General features: G+C 45.9%; 1 protein-coding gene and 1 pseudogene across 1 annotated transcript in view; both read left to right on the forward strand.

Moving 5' to 3' along the window:
- Positions 1-13,570, forward strand: part of LOC126419633 (slit homolog 2 protein-like) — a 118,253-nt gene that overhangs the window by 29,708 nt on the left and 74,975 nt on the right. The gene's annotated exons all lie outside the window — the stretch shown is intronic.
- On the forward strand, positions 13,142-13,259 carry LOC126419973 (5S ribosomal RNA; annotated as a pseudogene).

A 13,570-nucleotide genomic window follows, 5' to 3' on the forward strand; every position in this document is an offset into this window, starting at 1 on the left:
TTGCAATATGCTTGGGACAACAGTACATTTTCAGGCAGACAAACTTTCGAAATTACAGTAGTTACAATTTTCAACAACAGATGGCGCTGCGGTCTGGGAAACTCTATAGTACGATATTTTCCACATATCCACCATGCGTAGCAATAATATGGCGTAGTCTCTGAATTAAATTACCCGAAACCTTTGACAATGTGTCTGGCGGAATGGCTTCATATGCAGATGCGATGTACTGCTTCAGCTGTTCAATTGTTTCTGGATTCTGGCGGTACACCTGGTCTTTCAAGTGTCCCCACAGAAAGAAGTCACAGGGGCTCATGTCTGGCTAATAGGGAGGCCAATCCACGCCGCCTCCTGTATGTTTCGGATAGCCCAAAGCAATCACACAATCATCGAAATATTCATTCAGGAAATTAAAGACGTCGGCCGTGCGATGTGGCCGGGCACCATCTCGCATAAACCACGAGGTGTTCGCAGTGTCGTCTAAGGCAGTTTGTACCGCCACAAATTCACGAAGAATGTCCAGATAGCGTGATGCAGTAATCGTTTCGGATCTGAAAAATGGGCCAATGATTCCTTTGGAAGAAATGGCGGCCCAGACCAGTACTTTTTGAGGATGCAGGGACGATGGGACTGCAACATGGGGCTTTTCGGTTCCCCATATGCGCCAGTTCTGTTTATTGACGAAGCCGTCCAGGTAAAAATAAGCTTCGTCAGTAAACCAAATGCTGCCCACATGCATATCGCCGTCATCAATCCTGTGCACTATATCGTTAGCGAATGTCTCTCGTGCAGCAATGGTAGCGGCGCTGAGGGGTTGCCGCGTTTGAATTTTGTATGGATAGAGGTGTAAACTCTGGCGCATGAGACGATACGTGGACGTTGGCGTCATTTGGACCGCAGCTGCAACACGGCGGACGGAAACCCGAGGCGGCTGTTGGATCACCTGCTGCACTAGCTGAGCGTTGCCCTCTGTGGTTGCCGTACACGGTCGCCCTACCTTTCCAGCACGTTCATCCGTCACGTTCCCAGTCCGTTGAAATTTTTCAAACAGATCCTTTATTGTATCGCTTTTCGGTCCTTTGGTTACATTAAACCTCCGTTGAAAACTTCGTCTTGTTGCAACAACACTGTGTTCTAGGCGGTGGAATTCCAACACCAGAAAAATCCTCTGTTCTAAGGAATAAACCATGTTGTCTACAGCACACTTGCACTTTGTGAACAGCACACGCTTACAGCAGAAAGACGACGTACAGAATGGCGCACCCACAGACTGCGTTGTCTTCTATATCTTTCACATCACTTGCAGCGCCATCTGTTGTTGAAAATTGTAACTACTGTAATTTCGAAAGTTTGTCCGCCTGAAAATGTACTGTTGTCCCAAGCATATTGCAACAAACGGTGTATTTCTATCGCTGCTCGTTTAGTTTTTATTGCCGTTTCAAATATACCGGTCATTTTTGAAACACCCTGTATATTCCTCAGGCAGAGCACTAGCTAGGACTTCACATTAAAGAAACAAGGGACGTCAACTGTTTCGTGTATTTCTCAGGTAGGCCACTTTGCGTCAAACTAAACGTCTCGTAAACTCTACCAAAAAAAAAAAAAAAAAAAATAAAGTATCGAAAAAAATGTTTTTTTGCGACGAGGATATATCACAGATTTCGTGCTAGAACATTTTTCCAAGGAATAATCAGAGCTGCATGTCAAACACCAGAAATCTGAATTGGAAAGAAACTAGCTAAAACCATTTACTAGTAAAGAGACCATGTTCGTCTGGCAGCAAAAATTTACTTGAGAGGGATTAAAAGTTTTTCTTCTGCAAGGTTTCTTATTACAGTGCTATCGTTAGCTCTCATTTATTTCGAAAGAGAATGGTAGTACACTACTGGCCATTAAAATTGCTACACCACGAAGATGACGTGCTACAGACGAGAAATTTAACCGACAGGAAGAAGATGCTGTGATATGCAAATTATTAGCTTTTCAGAGCATTCACACAAGGTCGGCGCCGGTGGCGACACCTACAACGCTCTAACATGAGGAGAGTTTCCAACCGATTTCTCATACACAAACAGCAGTTGACCGGCGTTGTTGTGATGCCTCGTGTAAGGAGGAAAAATGCGTACCATCACGTTTCCGACTTTGATAAAGGTCGGATTGTAGCCTATCGCGATTGCGGTTTATCGTTGGTCGGGATCCAATGACTGTTAGCAGAATATGGAATCGGTGGGTTCAGGAGAGTAATACGGAACGCCGTGCTGGATCCCAACGGCCTCGTATCACTAGCCAAAAAATGGTTCAAATGGCTCTGAGCACTATGGGACTTAACTTCTGAGGTCATCGGTCCCCTAGAACTTAGACCTACTTAAACCTAGCTAACCTAGGGACATTACACACATCCATGCCCGAGGCAGGGTTGGAATCTGCGACCGTAGCGGTCGCGCGGTTTCACACTGTAGCGCCTAGAACAGCTCGGCCACTTCGGCCGGCGTATCACTAGCAGTCGAGATGACAGGCATCTTATCCACGTGCCTGTAATGGATCGTCCAGCCACGTCTCGATCCCTGAGCCAACAGATGGGGAGGTTTGCAAGACAACAACCATCTGCACGAACAGTTCGACGACCTTTGCAGCAGCATGTATTATCAGCTCTGAGACCATACCTGCTTTTAACCTTGACGCTGCATCACAGACAGGAGCGCCTGCGATGGTGTACTCGACGACGAACCTCGTTGCACGAATGGCAAAAGGTCATTTTTTCGGATGAATCCAGGTTCTGTTTACAGCATCATGATGGTCGCATCCGTGTTTGGCGACATCGCGGTGAATGCACATTGGAAGCGTGTATTCGTCATAGCCATACTGGCGTATCACCCGGCGTGAAGGTATGGGCGGCCATTGGTTACACGTCTCGGTCACCTCTTGTTCGCATTGACGGCACTTCGAACAGTGGACGTTACATTTCAGATGTGTTGCGACCCGTGGCTCTACCCTTCATTCGATCCCTGCGAAACCCTACATTGCAGCAGGATAATGCACGACCGCATGTTGCATGTCTTGTACGGGCCTTTCTGGATACAGAAAATGTTCGACTGCTGCCCTGGCCAGCACATTCTCCAGATCTCTGACCAATTGAAAACGTCTGGGCAATGGTGGCCAAGCTACTGGCTCGTCACAATGCGCGTCACTACTCTTGATGAACTGTGGTATCGTGTTGAAGCTGCATGGGCAGCTGTACATGTACATGCCATCCAAGCTCTGCTTGATTCAATGCCCAGGCGTATCAAGGCCGTTATTACGGCCAGAGGTGGTTGTTCTGGGAACTGATTTCTCAGGGTCTATGCACCCAACCTGCGTGAAAATGTAATCATATGTCAGTTCTAGTATAATATATCTGTCCAATGAATACCCGTTTATCATCTGCATTTCTTCTTGGTGTAGCAATTTTAATGGCCAGTAGTGTACATATTACGCGCGTAGTGATACTGTAGTATTTTTGTCAATATAGTTTTCGAAGACAAAGTATCGTTAAAACATAAATATACTAAGGCTATAGGGCATACAAAGACAGTATCCTCTGTAGAAATGTATCACCCAAAAAAGAAGCATTCACAATACAATTACTTGATACGTAACTGCCCACACATGCATATCTTGACTACACAGTAACTGATACAAAAATCATGATCACTGCATTTAGTTTCTGAACTTTCTGCAAAAATATAAAACAAATAATGTTTGAGGCACACGTTCTATCTAGTATTCGCATTTGAAATTGCGTAGTCTAGCATTAAAACACCTATGAAATACTGAAAATTAAAAGCTCTTTCGAGCCTTGCTTACCCTCTTTCATTTGTTTGTCTGTTGTAACGATGCACTAAACGCAATTAAACGAGTGAGAAAAGCACGCAGCAGGCTAGAAAAATGAACATTTACTACGAAACGAAGTGAAACAATAATGAGATTCAGTGGCTCAGCTTTTCTCAGCTTTACAGAGGAATAAAGCACATCGATATGTCACGATTTAAATATCACATCACTGCGCACCAATTCTGATCACAAATTTATTAAAACGCCGCTGTTATTTGTTAGATAATATACTCATTGACGAATGTTGCAACTTAAGACCATTTATGTTTACACATTCAAAATTCATGTCGATGCCTCTCTCCCTTCAGCAGAAAGCACAGCACCGAGTCCTATGAAAACATGTAAACGTTGTATGATACTGATGACTCGGAAATCCCACATGTTCTTCCTCCGAGCACTTTGGCCCCTTTCCTTGCGGATATGTGAGAATATGTGTGTTTTAGAGTGAAGATGCGTGCATAGTGTAATGTTATGCTCGTGTTACATGACGATGATGATGATGAGAGAAGAGAGAGGGTGAAACCCGGTGCCAGCACATAGCCTACTCCTCTGGAGTAGTACAGAACAAAGGGGGCCGCCGAGTTTAAGGTCCCCATCCGACGGACGGATTACCACGAGAAGTATCACATCCCTTCACTTCGTGAGACACTGCGAAGAAATTTTGAAATTAATCATCGACATTGGCGCAAAGATTGGATATCAGGAACTTTTCGCCACCAATTCTCCTCCCCTTGCTGGCGAAATACTGGTTGTGAAAATTTCATGCGCCGTTGGGATTCGAACCAGCGCACGTACGGGTCGAGCGCCACCGCACAAGCATGCGTTAGCTCCCTCCGCTATACATGTAACAGGAGGGCCCAATACGGTTGACGCGTGACGTGGCTGCACCAAATCACAATGGCAAGCGGAGAGGAAAAGAACAGCTGTACTTTTACTGGTTCAATTGGCTCTGAGCACAATGGGACTTAACATCTGGGGTCATCAGTCCCCTAGAACTTAGAACTACTTAAACCTAACTAACCTAAGGACATCACATACATCCATGCCCGAGGCAGTATTCGAACCTGCGACCGTCGCAGTCGCGGGGTTCCGGACATAAAGCGCCTAGAACCGCACGTCCACCGTGGCCGGCTGTACTTTTTCTGTGCAGAGCTTTTGCAATGGCGTCAGAAGTAGTTTAACTTGTCGCGAAATTGAAGTAGATATTTCCTGTGAGTTAGTATGGGGAGAGGTCATTGTTGGCAACCGGAATAAAATAATAATTGGATCCTTTTACCCCCCCCCCAATTCAAATGATATGGTTGCTGAAAGGTTCGAAGAAACTTGAGTTTGATTTCATATACGTACCGCACTCATACGATAATAGTTGGTGGTGACTTTAATTTACCCTCGGTATGGTGGGGAAAATACATGTTTAATTCCGGAGGTACGCATAAAATATCATCCGAAATTGTGCTACACGCATTCTCTGAAAATTATTTCGAGCAGTTGGTTCATGAGCTCACGCGAATAGTAAACGGTTGTGAAAACAAACTTGACCTCGTAGCAACAAATAATTCTGAGTCAATAACGAGCATCGAAACCGATTCAGGGATTAGTGAACACATGGTTGTCGTAGCGAGATTGAATACTGTAATCCCCAAATCCTCGAAAAATAAGCGAAAAGTATACCTATTCAAAAAAGCAGATAAAAATTCACTTGACGCCTTCCTGAGAGACAATCTCCACTCATTCCAAATTAATAATAAAAATGTAGACCAGATGTAGCTTACATTCAAACAAATAGTATCGGCAGCAATTGAGAGATTTATACCAAATAAACTAACAAACGACAGAGCCGATCCTCCTTAGTACACAAAACGGGTTATAACACTGTTGCAGAAACGAAGAAACAAACTTGCCAAATTTAAACAGATGCAAAATCCCCAAGATTAGCGCTCATTTACTGAAGCTCGAAAGTTAGCGCGGACTTCAATGCGAGACGCCTATAACAGTTTCCACAACGAAAATTTGTCTCGAAAAGTGGCAGAAATTCCAAAGAGATTTTGGTCGTGTATGAAGTATGTTAGTGGCAAGAAACAATCAATGCCTTCTCTGCGCGATAGCAATGGAGATACTATCTTTGTGGCCGAGCGGTTCTAGGCGCCTCAGTATGGAACCGCGCGACCGCTACGGTCGCAGGTTCGAATCCTGCCTCGGGCATGGATGTGTGTGATGTCCTTAGGTTAGTTACGTTTAAGTAGTTCTAAGTTCTAGGGGACTGATGACCACAGATGTTAAGTCCCATAGTGTTCAGAGCCATTTGAACCATAGTGCTCAGAGCCATTTGAACCATTTTTTTTAGACACTATCTAAGACAATGCTACCAAAGCAGAGTTACTAAACACAGCCTTCCGAAATGCCTTCACAAAAGAAGACAAAGTAAATATTCCAGAATTCGAATCGAGAACAGCTGCCAACATGAGTAACGTAGAAGTAAATATCCTCGGAGTAGTGAAGCAACTTAAATCACTTAATAAAAGCAAGTATTCTGGTCCTGACTGTATACGAATTAGGTTCCTTTCGGAGTATGCTGATGCCTTAAGTCCATACTTAACAATCATATACAACGGTTCGCACGACGGAAGATCCGTACCCAAAGACTGGAAAGTTGCACAGGTCACACCAATATTCAAGAAAGGTAGTAGGAGTAATCCACTAAATTACAGGCCCATATCGTTAACAGCGATATTCAGTAGGATTTTAGAACATATATTGTGTTGAGTGCTACTGACAAGGGATTTCTGTTCGATTCCGTATTTCTGGATTTCTGGGAGGCTTTTGACTAGGTACCAAACAAGCGGCTCGTAGTGAAATTGCGTGCTTATGGAATATCGTCTCAGTTATGGACTGGATTTGTGATTTCCTGTCAGAGAGGTTACAGTTCGTAGTAATTGACGGAATGTCACGAGTAAAACAGAAGTGATTTCTGGCGTTCTCCAAGGAATGTTATAGGCCCTTTGCTGTTCCTTATCTATGTAAACGATTTGGGAGACAATCTGAGCAGTCGTCTTCGATTGATGACGCTGTCTTTTATCGACTAACAAAGTCATCAGAAGATCAAAACAAACTGCTAAACGATTTAGAAGAAATATCGGAATGGTGCGAAAAGTGGCAGTTGACCCTAAATAACGAAAAGTGTGAGGTCATCCACATGAGTGCTAATAGGAAATAGCTAAACTTCGGTTACACCATAAATCAGACTAATCTAAAAGACGTAAATTCAACTAAATATCTAGGTATTACAATTATGAACAACTTAAATTGGAAGAAACACACAGAAAGCATTGTGGGGTAGGCTGCGTTTTGTTGGCAGGACACTTAGAAAATGTAACAGACCTACTAAGGAGACTGCCTACACTACGCTTGTCCGTCCTCTTTTAGAATACTGCTGCGCGGGTTGTTTCCTTACCAGATAGGACTGACGGAGTACATCTAAAAAGTTCAAAGAAATGCAGCACGTTTTCTATTATCGCGAAGTATGGGAGAGAATGTCACATTTGGGCTGTACATCATTAAAAGAAAGGCGCTTTTCGTTGCGACGGAGTCTTTTCACGAAATTCCAATTACCAACTTTCTCCTCCGAATGCGAAAATATTGTGTTGACACCGACCTACATAGGGAGGGACGATCACCACGATAAAATAAGAGAAATCATAGCTCGTACGGAAAGATATACACTCCTGGAAATTGAAATAAGAACACCGTGAATTCATTGTCCCAGGAAGGGGAAACTTTATTGACACATTCCTGGGGTCAGATACATCACATGATCACACTGACAGAACCACAGGCACATAGACACAGGCAACAGAGCATGCACAATGTCGGCACTAGTACAGTGTATATCCACCTTTCGCAGCAATTCAGGCTGCTATTCTCCCATGGAGACGATCGTAGAGATGCTGGATGTAGTCCTGTGGAACGGCTTGCCATGCCATTTCCACCTGGCGCCTCAGTTGGACCAGCGTTCGTGCTGGACGTGCAGACCGCGTGAGACGACGCTTCATCCAGTCCCAAACATGCTCAATGGGGGACCGATCCGGAGATCTTGCTGGCCAGGGTAGTTGACTTACACCTTCTAGAGCACGTTGGGTGGCACGGGATACATGCGGACGTGCATTGTCCTGTTGGAACAGCAAGTTCCCTTGCCGGTCTAGGAATGGTAGAACGATGGGTTCGATGACGGTTTGGATGTACCGTGCACTATTCAGTGTCCCCTCGACGATCACCAGTGGTGTACGGCCAGTGTAGGAGATCGCTCCCCACACCATGATGCCGGGTGTTGGCCCTGTGTGCCTCGGTCGTATGCAGTACTGATTGTGGCGCTCACCTGCACGGCGCCAAACACGCATACGACCATCATTGGCACCAAGGCAGAAGCGACTCTCATCGCTGAAGACGACACGTCTCCATTCGTCCCTCCATTCACGCCTGTCGCGACACCACTGGAGGCGGGCTGCACGATGTTGGGGCGTGAGCGGAAGACGGCCTAACGGTGTGCGGGACCGTAGCCCAGCTTCATGGAGACGGTTGCGAATGGTCCTCGCCGATACCCCAGGAGCAACAATGTCCCTAATTTGCTGGGAAGTGGCGGTGCGGTCCCCTACGGCACTGCGTAGGATCCTACGGTCTTGGCGTGCATCCGTGCGTCGCTGCGGTCCGGTCCCAGGTCGACGGGCACGTGCACCTTCCGCCGACCACTGGCGACAACATCGATGTACTGTGGAGACCTCACGCCCCACGTGTTGAGCAATTCGGCGGTACGTTCACCCGGCCTCCCGCATGCACACTATACGCCCTCGCTCAAAGTCCGTCAATTGCACATACGGTTCACGTCCACGCTGTCGCGGCATGCTACCAGTGTTAAAGACTGCGATGGAGCTCCGTATGCCACGGCAAACTGACTGACACTGACGGCGGCGGTGCACAAATGCTGCGCAGCTAGCGCCATTCGACGGCCAACACCGCGGTTCCTGGTGTGTCCGCTGTGCCGTGCGTGTGATCGTTGCTTGTACAGCCCTCTCGCAGTGTCCGGAGCAAGTATGGTGGGTCTGACACACCGGTGTCAATGTGTTCTTTTTTCCATTTCCAGGAGTGTAGGTGTTCATTCTTTCCGCGCGCTATACGAGATTAGAATAAAGAGAATTGTGAAGGTGGTTCGATGAACCCTCTGCCAGGCACTTAAATGTGATTTGCAGAGTATCCATGTAGACGTAGAAAAGAAAAGTCGGACGTGTCACGTGGCCGTGATGTCGTAGAATCTTCGCCGACGAGCAGTCTAGGGACGCGACATTAGTGCATTTGATCGTGGGCAGACTGGGTGTGTCCGATCCGTTGCATACTCCATCCCTGAGCTCCTGTGCGCCCTCGGCTTTTCACATGTCTCCAAATGAAGGGTGTGCCAAAAGAGCCTCGATTAAGGGAAAACCGCCGCCATCACAATCAGTGATCGTGCGCGACAATGTGTTCACGAAGCGGTCGTTGTCGAATGTTGTGAATGGTTAGAGCGATTGTTAGCACACTGGACTCGCATTTAGAAGGACGACGATTCAAACCCGTTTCCGGCCATCCTGATTTAGGTTTTCCGTGATTTCCCTAAGTCGTTTCAGGCAAATGCCGGGATGGTTCCTTTGAAAGGGCACGGCCGATTTTCTTCCCAGTCCTTCCCTAATCCGAGCTTGTGCTCCGTCTCTAATGACCTCGTTGTCGACGGGACGTTAAACACTAATCTCCTCCTCCTATGGAGCAAAACGATAGGCCTTAGTGCAGTGTCATCATCTTCATCATCATTAGTTGGTTTATTGATTCCTGAGTGTCGTGACCTCATTTCTTCATTCATTTCTTAATTAACTGGATCTACGAAGAGATTCCTCCATCCGAGGCGATCCATAACTCGTCTTGATATAGCGTAAAGAAGTAGGCCGGTAATTTTCTTTGCTTGATCCAACCGTCTACTTGCAGCTCCTCAGTGTGATCTTCTTAGATTTTGTTTTTGCAAGATGGTTCTTTCCAAATTTCCACCTTCTCTGCTCAAGAAACTGGAATAGCTTTGGGTGACATGGAAAGACAAACTTCTTGTGATGCTAAGTTGTTCCGTAACAGAAGCAGTAGTTCTTCTTTCTGGCCAAGGTAAGCATAAGATCTTCTTCCAACGTGACATCTCGACTGCATCAATTCGGCTCTTGTCACTAGCTTTCACAGTCCAGGTCTCATAGTCGTATAAGAACACAGGGAACACCTACGATTCTATCAAGCGCATACCAGTTTTTCGAGTAGTGCATAGCTCTGCCATATCTCAGTGAGTTTAACCATTGCAGCTCGGCCAAAGACGATTCGTCGTTTCATTTCTTCATGACAATTTTCTGCGTTATTGATAAGATAACCTAGATATACATTATGATTAACTACCTTCATATCCTTTGAGCTACGTCTAAGTTGACTCTGATCTTAACCTTCTCGATGAATAACCATTAATTTGGTGTTTCTCATGTTTATCGCTAGATCGAAATGTAAACTAAGAGACTTCACTCTGGATAACAGATCGCCAGTTCTTCCCCCCTTAGTCCAAAGACGGAAAGCGTAGATGGTTAGTTTTGCTGCCACAATTCCAGCCGTTTAGTATGCAGTTCATATGATCCAGAACCACCTCCTTTAAAACGGACACATCAGATACCGTCTGCCATCCTCTCCAATCTGAGCTCGATTCCTTTCCAGCGTCTATGAATGATTCCGGTTTGCCGCATTGAGAATGCAACATGGATTTATTCTTGACTAGCGATCCGCCTCGGCTTCGTACTGGTAGCACTCACTATTTTGCGGCCGGATAACTACAGTAATTCCGGAGATCAGCTTTCACATACAGCAGAAAAACGAGGCGACAAACTTTAATTTGCATTATGTCAGTTATAGATGAGATCCGGAGGCTGGTAATAAAACATAGAAGAACAGAAATAAGATGCTCATCTGCACTAAAATTCGTATTCCATCTTTCTTCTCGAGGTAGTTGGTAACATAAGAATGGAAACGGAGTGAATAATTCACAATTAACCTTTATCGATTAGGCTTGTCATTTTAACATAGCAACACACCACTCGATAATATGTTTTCTCCTTAAGGTTGTTTCCAGATTTCCTGTTTGGCACTCTAATGGTTCAAATGGGTTCAAATGGTTCAAATGGTTCAAATGGCTCTGAGCACTATGGGACTTAACATCGATGGTCATCAGTCCCCTAGAACTTAGAACTACTTAAACCTAACTAACCTAAGGACATCACACACATCCATGCCCGAGGCAGGATTCGAACCTGCGACCGTAGTAGTCGCGCGGCTCCGGACTGAGCGCCTAGAACCGCTAGACCACCGCGGCCGGCAGGTTCAAATGAGTCTAAGCACTATGGGACTTAACATCTGAGGTCATCACTCCCCTAGACATTAGAACTACTTAAACATAACTAGCCTAAGGACATCACACACATCCATGCCCGAGACAGGATTCGAACCTGCGACTGTAGCAGCAGCGCGGTTCCGGACTGAAGGGCCTAGAACCGCTCTGCCACTGCGGCCGGCAGGCACGCTAATGATCGTATGGAAAAGCCAAGAGATCACTTGCATCAGTGAAGGGGCCCTTTCTTCTCACAGCATAGTAATGTCTTAGTTCTTAACAACTTCTAATTATGATATCTGAAAAGGTTTATAAGAGACAGCTACGAGTCACAAAACCATTTTCATATTTTTAAAATAGTGAATATGGCTTTAAATTACTTCATGGTAGTTACGACAACAAGAAAATTAAATTGTTTCCAAATCTGCTTTGCTGATGAACATAAATAGTAATAACTTCGATTACCATCACTAGGAGAAGCAGGTACAAGATTCTATACTTCGCAATTTGTTGATCCACAGAACTCTACTCATGTCCTATTTAAAAATGAGTTCAGTGACGTCAATAGAAGGTAAAAATTCAACCTTTTAGATCTCTGCAGTGCTAACCATGTCGTGGAGCACATTTAACATAACTGCGGGATTTGTGGAGGAAGTACATTCTGCACTCCTGTCTCAGGTAGATAGCTGACTGACTTATTTGTCTTTGCCCAGTCAGTACTCCGTTCCAGGAACAGATACCACAGAGCAACGCAAACTGTGCCGGAAGTAAAACACGATTTTATCGTTTCCCCGTTAATCATTCACAGTGATGAGTGACGTTCGCAAGCCGAGTTATCTTTGCCGTGCACGGTACATTCTCGTCAGCGAGCACCGCTTTTCAAAATCTCTGGCTCACATGTGACGTTGCTACTGACGCTGCCAGCAGAGATGATTCATACTCACTGTTTGCTATTCGACAAAATGGTGCATTTTTCGCATTCTGCGCCGTTTAGACCAGCAAAAGTGTATGAATAGTTCTTGTATTTTCAGTACTACGAACCATGATGAATGATAGTGGTAACTGTGATTATACAGAATGAGATTTTCACTCTGCAGCGGAGTGTGTGCTGATATGAAACTTCCTGGCAGATTAAAACTGTGTGCCGGACCAAGACGCGAAATCGGGATCTTTGGCTTCCGCGGGAAAGTGCTCTGCCATCTGAGCTACCCAAGCACGACTCACGCCCCGTCTTCACAGCTTTACTTCTGCCAGTATCTGGTCTCCTACCTTCCAAACTTCACAGAAGTTCTCCTGCGAAACTTGCAGAACTAGCACTCCTGCAAGAAAGGATACTGCGGAGACATGGCTTAGACTGGGGGATGTTTACAGAATGAGATTTTCACTCTGCAGAGGAGTGTGCGCTGATATGAAACTTCCTGACAGCTAACTAATATGGTAGAGCACTTGCCCGCAAAAGGCAAAGGTCCCGGGTTGGAGTCTCAGTCCGGCACTCAGTTGTAATCTGCCTGGAAGTTTCATATCAGCGCACACTCCGCTGCAAAGTGAAAATCTCATACTGGAAACATCCCCCAGGCTGTGGGTAAGCCATGTCACCGCAATATCCTTTCTTTCAGGAGTGCTAGTTCTGCAAGGTTCGCAGGATAGCTTCTGTAAAGTTTGGAAGGTAGGAGACGAGATACTGGCAGAAGTAAAGCTGTAAGGACGGGGCGTGAGTCGTGCTTGGGTATTTCAGATGGTAGAGCACTTGCCTGCGAAAGCCAAAGGTCCCGAGTTCGAGTCTCGGTCCGGCACACAGTTTGAATCTGCCAGGAAGTTTCGAGTGTACTTTGTGATGAGGGAGATAGTGCCAACGGCCTTGCCGCAGTGGTAACAACGGTTCCCGTCAGATCACCGAAGTTAAGTGCTGTCGGGCTGGGCTAGCACATGGATGGGTGACCATCCGGTATGCCGAGCGCTGTTGGCAAGTGGGGTACATTCAGCCCATGTGGGGCGAACTGAGGAGCTACTTGACAAGCAGAGGCTCCGGTCTCGTAAACTGACATACGGCCGGGAGAGCGGTGTGCTGACCACATACCCCTCCACACTTGCATTCAGTGACGCCTGTGGGCGGAGGATGACAGGGCGGCCGGTCGGTACCGTTTTGCCTTCCAAGGCCTGTTCGGATGGAGTTTAGTTTTATGAAGGAGATAGTGTGGTGCCTACTAAGAGCACAAAAGGGATTGGATACGAGTGTCAAGCCTTGTTAATAAGACATTCAAACCCTGCCCGAATTGT

This window comes from Schistocerca serialis, chromosome 9 (assembly GCF_023864345.2).
Source record: "Schistocerca serialis cubense isolate TAMUIC-IGC-003099 chromosome 9, iqSchSeri2.2, whole genome shotgun sequence".
Classification (NCBI taxonomy): domain Eukaryota; kingdom Metazoa; phylum Arthropoda; class Insecta; order Orthoptera; family Acrididae; genus Schistocerca; species Schistocerca serialis.